The sequence below is a fragment of the Pagrus pagrus genome (genome assembly GCF_965226575.1).
Source record: "Pagrus pagrus genome assembly, chromosome: 9".
Classification (NCBI taxonomy): domain Eukaryota; kingdom Metazoa; phylum Chordata; class Actinopteri; order Spariformes; family Sparidae; genus Pagrus; species Pagrus pagrus.
In genome coordinates, this window is record NC_140193.1 from 944367 (window position 1) to 953862 (window position 9496).

A 9496-nucleotide genomic window follows, 5' to 3' on the forward strand; every position below is an offset into this window, starting at 1 on the left:
AGACGGACAAACAATGTCCCGAACGACCTGCTGCCGTCAGGGTGGAGAGCTTCACCTGCAGAGAGCTGACGATTCAACAGATGAACTCCGCTCTGTCTGGCTCTCTGCTGGTGGAGCCAAGCTGCAGCTAAACGAGCGGAAATAAGACAGTTTGAGCTCCGGAGGATGAAAACAAGCTGCGGTGGTGTGTTTGTGACGCAGTGCTGCTGCTAACACTCCTGAACCTGTGTCTGTTGTCTTCCTGTCTCAATGTCTCTGGATGTTACTTTGATGTAATTCAGTGATTTTAAAGTGAAATCAGTCTCAGTGGGAACAAAGAAACAGAGACACACGAGAGAAGAGAAGGGAAGATACATGTGTAGGTCACACTTTTAATAACCGTCAGTAATAAATGTTAACTTCATATCAAATCAAACATTTGTTTATCATTTACTTAAATGCTTATTACAACATTTGATTGTTACTATAAATGTTCCATGTATTACTGGTGGTTATATAAAGTGTAGTCAGTCTGTATTTAGTGGCTCTATAACTGAATTAAAATGCTCCGGTCTCTGGCTCGAGGCGTTCAGACACATTTATGTGTTCTGTCCTGGATGTTCTGGTTCCGTCCCAGTTTCCTCTGACTCTCAGGACATCAGGCTTATAGCACGCCTCTGTTGGACACAGCTAATGTTAGCTAGCTAGCTAGTTAGCTACGGAGACATCAGCAGACTGGTGATGACTGTTAACCCGAACACTTCACCCCGCCGACCAGAATCAGAACACCGACACCGAGACGTGAAGGCAAAATGAAGGTGGAGCTGAAGAGGGAGGACTTGAGACTGTGACCACATATTTAATTAGATCGTCTTGTTTTGGAAATTTAAACATAAAATATTAAAAAAACTTAAAATAATTCAAACTAACTGCAACTCATCTTTTAATTTGGCTTTTAATGTGAAGTAACTGCATCAGTCCTGTTTTATAGTGTGTTTTGTCAACACTGTTTTATTATTATTATTATTATTATTATTATTATTATTATTATTATTATTATTAGTTTATTGTTTTCATGTCATGTCAGAGTCTGAATCCTTCACAGATCTTTAACGACGAGACGATGATCAGCGTCACAGTCGGGTTTAAGCGGTCTGAAGAGGAAGCTGCATGTGAGGAGGATGAAATGAACCTCAGCAGTGAAATATGAAATCTGGCACCGAGGACATGATTCATTCATTAGTTTTGCCGTTGGTGGCGGACATATTGTTGATGCCCCTCAGCCGCTCGCTGTGGACAGATGGTGGAGACACTGTCATTAATTTAAAACAGGCAAAATGTTGAAGACTGAATCTGCTGAATCACTGCAGACAAACAACACAGGCTTTTATTCTGAAAGTCTTAACGATCTGCTTCAAAACAAAAGACCAGAACAAAATGTTGCTGTAAAACTACACGACCCGTCTGTGAGCAGCGAACATGCTGCTGAGCGTCAGACACCATCAGAGCAGCTTATGTTTCAACAGAGACGTTCAAATGTTCATGTCACATGTTCACGTTACAGTTACACATTTGAGCTGACGCTGAGACCAGTGTTCAAGACTGTGTTTCAACATCATTAAGAAAAAGAGTCCAGGCTCTGACATGTACTCAGAGTATCAGAGTAAAAAGTCTCCCTCTGAAGGACATTTGTGGTCAAAGCTAACTGAAGCTCACGTCATATTAATATAATTCAAAGACTGTTAAAGTTAAAGGTAGAGTCAGCAGGATTTGTCCCAGCTGTTCCTGAACGCACCACAAAGATAGTTGATAGTTGAGTCTCATTCCCAGGACGTCAAATAGCCACATGTTGGGTTGGTAAAGCGTCCGAGCAGCAACAAAGAGAGAAAATAAGAAACTCTCTGCAGATACGAGACACTAACACGCCTTTTCTCCCCATTCAGCCTCCCTCTCTGTCTGTTCACGTCTTTTACGTCTTTGTCTCGTCTCGCTGCGTCTGCTGTGCGTGATGTGCTCTGATAGGTCGACGTCAGTCTGTGATGTTGGGAAATAAAAATAATCCATAATTCACCTCAGATGCATCAAACTAAAGTAACGAGGCTGTTTTGAAGCTGTGAGGAGGAGAAAGTTCAGATGTTTGTGTTCAGATGTAGAGAGGGAAAGTCTCAGAGATACTCAGGTACAGGACAGATACCTGAGACATGTACTGAAGTACAGTACAGATACATGAAGTACAGTACAGATACCTGAAACATGTACTGAAGTACAGTACAGATACATGAAGTACAGTACAGATACCTGAGACATGTACTGAAGTACTTCTGATGTTCAGACAGTTAAACTGTGTGAAGAGCAGGAATACTGTGAGTTGTATAAAGTCCATGTACAGTAAATACAGTGAAGTGAGTGGAGACCAGCAGAGTGAGGTTGTGTGTCGGGCAGCAGAGTGAGGTTGTGTGTCGGGCAGCAGAGTGAGGTTGTGTGTCGGGCAGCAGAGTGAGGTTGTGTGTCGGGGCAGCAGAGTGAGGTTGTGTGTCGGGCAGCAGAGTGAGGTTGTGTGTCGGGCAGCAGAGTGAGGTTGTGTGTCGGGCAGCAGAGTGAGGTTGTGTGTCGGGCAGCAGAGTGAGGAACATGACTCTGGTCCTCAGAGGATCTGAACATGAGTCATGTTGAGCTGCAGCATTAGTGACAGAACTGATTTATGGTCTGTGATGACAACAGGCCATTAACAGTCCCTGCTGAGCTGCTGCATCACAATCAACACAAACAAACACACCCAGACCTCAGCAGGAAGTGACCCGGAGGACAGCACACACACAACTACTACACAACTACTACACAACTACACATCCATCCATCAGTGTTGAGTTTTAACTCTAATTTAATCTTCAGCTCCACTGAGGAAACTCAAGATGATTTTTTTAGGAGTTTGGGGTTTTAAGTCGATGTTAGTCGCCCATTCCTCCAGTTTAGTCTTCAAACTGACACTTTACACCTACAAACAGTGAATTTATTGAACTCAGTCACCAGAATAAACAATATAATATACACAACACAGATACGTTGAAACTTTATGTTCAGTTTTTTAGTTTTAAACTGTGTTTATGGTCTGTGAGGTTAGAAAACATGTTGCCTCCACACACACGGCTGGACGATGTGCTGATGTCTTGTTAAGTCTATCCAGTGGTGTCAGGCTGACAGACGTTGAACCACTGACTCTAACTGAAGTCTCCGGACTGAATGTTTTCATCACAGCTCTGTCTGTAGTGATGCAGAGACAGCTGATGTACTGATCCAGTTGAACTGGGTCATGAATCACATGATGTTTGTCAGTTTGTTGTATTAAAGTCAAACCTCACGTAGTTTTGTGTTAAAGCGCTCAGTGAACTACACGACTCATCAGCACCAGAACCAACACCAACATGGAGCCAACTGGGCTCAGAGACGCTCGTAAACAAGATGAACATCACAATTAAATCAATGTTTCAGTCAGGAGACGACGTCACTAACGACTCTGTCGGCTGTGACGTCTTTATAATGACGTCAGGTCTGATGCAAACTGACAAACATCATCGTCTCTGCATCACTACAGACATGAAGGGGCGGGGCTTCAGCTCTGCAGTAGCCTGAGGGGCGGGGCTTCAGCTCTGTAGTAACCTGAGGGGCGGGGCTTCAGCGCTGAAGTAACCGGAGGGGTGGGGCTTCATCTCTGTAGTAGCCTGAGGGGCGGGGCTTCAGCTCTGTAGTAACCTGAGGGGCGGGGCTTCAGCGCTGTAGTAACCTGGGGGCGGGGCTTCCGCTCTGCAGTAGTCCGAGGGGCGGGGCTTCAGCTATGTAGTAGCCTGAGGGGCGGGGCTTCAGCGCTGTAGTAACCTGGGGGCGGGGCTTCCGCTCTGCAGTAACCTGGGGGCGGGGCTTCCGCTCTGCAGTAACCTGAGGGGCGGGGCTTCAGCTCTGTAGTGGCCTGAGGGGCGGGGCTTCAGCTCTGTAGTAGCCCGAGGGGCGGGGCTTCTCTGCTCCCTGCTGTCTGCAGCAGGTGTTATCGTCTCCTGGGTTGAAGTCCTCTTCTAGTGTCTTCTGTTCAGTTCTTCCTCCTGTGCTGCTGTAATAAATGCTGCAGCCACTAGAGGTCACTGCCAAACAAGAAACACAACAGCTGTGTTTCTCTGAATCAGCAGTTTGTGTCTGTGTGTTGTTGGAGTGCATCAGTGTGTAACATCTCGTCGCCTCACAGACGGACGTGGTCTCGTTCATTTCACACGTGAGAATCTGAAAACTGTATCACTAATATTAAACTGTAGCGTCTCAGTGTTTAACACGAACACGACATCGGCTTCAAGTAACAGCTGTCCACATACTTTTGGCCTGGTAGCGTTGCTTTATTGTTAATAACGTTTGTGTGAACGAGCTCGTCTGTTTGTTCGTTCCTGGTTGGTTGTATTAATGAATCCGCCTGCAGTTTGCTTCACTCTGAGATCTGCTACAGTTTCAGTGACACACTGACTGAATCACATCTAATCCCATTACAAACACACTGAGACACTGCAGGCTGCTGCACCACCTCCACCCTCCACCCCCCTCGTCAAGGCAAATATTAGCAGAAAGCAAATAATCCTGCAGGTTGGGATTAAGATTTTAAATGGATCCCAATTGTGTGCTTTTTGGTTAATGAATAACAAAGTCTTGGAGGACGGCGTCTGTAATTTATTAAACATGAAAAGCTCCTTGATGAAATATAGAAACTGGATGTGTTTTTGCATTTCAAACGATTTGCATGGCCAGCTCGCTCGCATGCTAATGAGGACGGAGTTTCAAAGAGTTATAAAAAGAAATGAGTTAGTAAGTGAATTCCCTGTTTGACAGAAAAAAGGTGCCAGAGAGTCGAATTATAACCTACAAACACTGCAGGAGACAATAAAGTGAATGTTTTTATTTCTCTGTGAATATCTGAAGGTTTCCTCACAAACACTCACGGTCACAGACAGGCTGAGGGTTATTCAGCTAACGAGCTGAGAGAACGACACCTCGTTAGCTGCTTGGTCCAGTTAACAATCTTACTATGGTGAAGTCATGGGCTGCCCCACGGCTTCTGATTGGCTGAACCCGATATACTCACCCGATCACTGACCAGTCATCACCTGTCACGCCGAAACGTAATGCCGAGAGGATGAAAACAGTGAAGGACCTCATCACAGGTGAGTTAATGATGTCACTGAGTGATGACAGGTGAGCCGATTGTGTCTGTAGATGGAAGTGAATCTAAAAAGAGTCTTTGTAAAGTTTAACTGCAGTTTTTACTCTGAAAAAAAAGGGCCGAGCTTAAAACAGCTGCTTTTAGAATGGAGTTTGGTTGAGCAGTGTGTCAGTGGACAGAGCTGCAGGAGCTGCTTTAATGTTACTCACATAAAGTGAGCTGAGCTGCTTCTGATGATGAAGCTTAAACAGCATGAAGTCACGTTCAGAGACGGAGACAGACACAGACAGAGAGAGAGACAGAGACAGACAGAGACAGACACACAGACAGAGACAGAGACAGAGAGAGAGACAGAGAGACAGAGACAGATTTTTTGCAGAAGTCGTCTTCCTCCTTCTGTCTTGAGTTCTGAGAGGAAAGATAAATTCTGAGCCGCAGTGGGCCCGTCTCAGTTTGTGTCTCGGCGATGAGCCTCCCTCAGTTTGTTTTCTGCACTCGGAGGACTAATCAGCTGATTAACCGTCAGGTCAGCAGGTCGGGGGGCAGGTTGCTGCACTAGAAGACAAATCATTTCTTGAACAGTATGAATGTGGATCAGAGACGGACTCTGGCAGCTGCAGCGGCCCGTTTGGGTCCAGATGCTGGTTCAGATGAAACTCTTCTACTATTGTTAATGTGACTGTAGAGACATCGTCAGCGTCACATGACCCACTGAGATGAAAAATGAAGCTCCTGTCTCCGAGCAGAAAGTCCCGGTCTCTCCTCTCGCCTCGTGGCCCACTTACACGCTCACATGACTGTGTCGCCATGGTTACCGAGGACACCAAACAACCAGGGAAAACACGGCTAATTACCCAGAGAGCTAAATATGATTGAATCAACAGAGAAACACTGAATGTGCAGAGAACGCTCGTCACGTTTACAGCGGACAAACATCAGATCCACACGGATCATCTGAAGGTGTGACACCAGAACCCACCCGCACACCTCCAGAACCTGATGATGTCAACATGGAGACAAATACACTCTCGTGAATAAAAGCACACGGCAGCAGGAACAGTTCAAATGTTTACTGTTGAGATATTATCACAGGTGGAACAGTACGTACAGTAACAGTGAGACGATGTGGAGGTGAATCCTCAGAGGGAAACAGACACAACATAAAGAACAGGTTTTACACAACACAGCAACTGATGTGAGGACAAAAGACAAACGTCCACACGTCTTATTTGTTGTTGTTGTTGTTTTTTTTACATTTCTATAAACTTTAAAGGCCAAAACATCTGAGTCTGTGTTCAAAACAGGAACTCAGAGAACACAAAGGTTCAGGAGGACATCAGTGTCCCTCAGTGGACACTTTACAGGTCACCATCAGATGTCCCCAGCTCGTCTGCTGGAATCCAAGTCTGCAGAAGAAGAAGACGTTATGAACACCTTTTACTAAGATGAAGTCGTCACTGTAGCTGCTGAGCTAACACTGTTAGCTAACAGTGTTAGCTAACAGTGTTAGCTAGCTAACAGTGTTAGCGTGTACGAGGGTTAATAACAGATCAGTTTGTGATCTCACGGCTTCAGACAGAGAGACAGACAGAGAGAGACAGAGAGAGAGACACAGACAGAGAGAGAGACAGAGAGAGACAGACAGAGAGAGAGACAGACAGAGAGAGAGACAGAGACAGACAGACAGACAGACAGAGAGAGAGACAGAGAGAGAGACAGAGACAGACAGAGAGAGAGACAGACAGAGAGAGAGACAGAGACAGAGAGACAGACAGACAGAGAGAGAGACAGAGAGAGAGACAGAGAGACAGACAGAGAGAGAGACAGAGACAGAGAGAGAGACAGACAGAGAGAGAGACAGAGACAGAGAGAGAGACAGACAGAGACAGAGACAGAGAGACAGAGAGAGAGAGACAGAGACAGAGACAGACAGACAGAGAGAGAGACAGAGACAGAGACAGAGAGAGAGACAGACAGAGAGACGGACAGACAGAGAGAGAGACAGACAGACAGACAGAGACACAGACAGACAGAGAGACGGACAGACAGAGAGAGAGACAGAGACAGACAGAGACAGAGACAGAGAGAGAGACAGAGAGACAGACAGAGACAGAGACAGAGAGAGAGACAGACAGAGAGTGAGACAGGTGGCGGGGGATCCAGATCCTCTGATTCTGAGGACACATGAATAATAGATGTGAGCGCTCAGTGCCAGGATCAGACTCTACAAACACAGCTGCTGCTCTGCACCATCCAACACACACACACACACACACACACACACACACACACACACACACACACACACACACACACACACACACACACACACACACACACACAGTCCACCTGAGGACTGAAGCTGGACACAACAAACACACATCACATATAATACAGGAAGATAAGAGATAAATAAATATCGACCCGCTTCGTCTCGTGGAAACATTAGTTTAGTTGTTGAGAAGTACTCAGATACTTCACTTCAGTAAAAGTACTAATACCACAATAGAAATACACATTTTAGTACAAAGTTATTAGTTTCAAAATACACTTGAAGCACGAAAAGTAAAAGTATTTCAGAATAAAACCTGCTGGATTATAAACTGTATAATTACTCTGATGGGTAGAACGCAGTGATGAATGAAGTACATCTACTCTGCTCTAAAGTACAATATGAGGTACTTGTACTTTACTTGAGTATTTCCATTTTATGCTACTCCATTACATTTCAGAGGCAAGGCTAACCCTACTTTTAGTCTGAAATGTTTACTCGATTACTTCAGTTACAGATTACACGCTGCAGCAGTCAGTCAGATAAACAGTGATTGTGTTGATCAGCTGACTCACAGTTTATACATACATGTACATGGACCAGTTTGTAATATTTAACACGGTACTTTTACTCAAGTGTAACTTTAGTTACCTTGAGTACTTTGTTCAACACCGTCTCCTCAGTGACAGAACTGATCTCAGACCAGATTTATATTGTATGAAGTCAGTGTTTGTGGACTGACTGCAGTAGATTCACAGCACCTGTTGTTCAGGTGAGCAGACTGACTCATTAATGATTCAGAGCAGCTGCAGCCAATCAGAGTGTGGCCACGCCCCTTTAGTGAAGGCTGGAGACATGGAGGCAGTGGCTGTGTCTCAATTCAGGGGCTGCATCCACGCAGGGCGCATTTGAAGGCCAATTACGTCACAACGCTGCGCGAAGGCCGTCCCAGTTCAAAGGCTCCTTCAAATGCAGCCTTCTCTTCCCTCTTTCTGTTCTCTTCATTCACAATCGTGATGTAAGAGTAAGGGCAGGAACATCTGGTGACCCAACCAGGAAATACTCCGAAGGCTAGACCGTCCCATTTAACAACGGTGGACGCGTCCTCCGAAGGATGCAGCCCCTGAATTGAGACACAGCCATGGTGAGTCTGTCCAGCGGACTCTGACTGTTCATTTCTCTGTGGGAGAAGTCAAAGAAATACTTGAGTAAAGTACAGATACCTGAAACATCTGCTGAAGTATAGAGGACAGGGGACAGTCAGAGGACGGTCAGAGGACAGACAGAGGACAGTCAGAGGACGGTCAGAGGACAGACAGAGGACAGTCAGTGTACAGACGTTGTTCAGAGATATGAGGGCTCATGTTTGACACCAGCCTCTGCCCTCAGCCGTCCTCAGTACTGAAGTTTCCTACAGCTCAGCGTCTCCAGTGAACGTCTCGTCGGGGCTCCATTAACCTCGTCAGCCGGCTCTCTGGTGTCTGATGTAACTGCAGCAGGTCTAATTATCCTCCTGCAGAGACGAGCTCCTCCTCTGCTAATTATCTCAGCTGTGATGTGATGAACTGTGTGTAATCACCTGCAGGGGGACTGACCCACATCTCCTGAGTGTAAACATTTAGCATCACATTAAAGTCTCCACCTGGGAGCAGTTAGCTGCCAAACAGGAGGAGGACGCAGCTAAACACCGAGGCAGTCTGCAGCTGCTCACGTCTCCCGGTGATCAGAGAGCTTCAGGTTCAGACGATTGTTCCAACGATGTCACACTTTAATTTATCTTGTGTTTTATATTGAAGCAGTCTCATTCACATCTCGTCACATAATGATGTTTGTGGCTGTAGCACGGGTCGGACGCCGTCCTGCTGCATCCTGACTCAGACGTCTACTTTTCTGACCAACACCTTTAAGAACGACTGGAGCTCCACGAAGGTTAAATAAGTTCAATAAAAACATAATATCATCAAAATACAACAGAATTTTGAATAGAAAAGACAGAACGTATCTTAAATTACTTTTCAGTTTGACATTTACATTTACATTACGTTACATTT

General features: G+C 45.5%; 1 long non-coding RNA gene across 1 annotated transcript; it reads right to left on the reverse strand.

Annotated features, from left to right (window-relative positions):
- Nucleotides 1–6228: 6228 nt before the first annotated feature.
- On the reverse strand, nt 6229–8701 carry LOC311262629. The gene is made up of 2 exons (XR_014623282.1): nt 8669–8701; nt 6229–6579 (listed from the first exon to the last, which is right to left on the reverse strand). It is a non-coding gene; the product is annotated as an uncharacterized lncRNA (long non-coding RNA).
- Nucleotides 8702–9496: the final 795 nt, after the last annotated feature.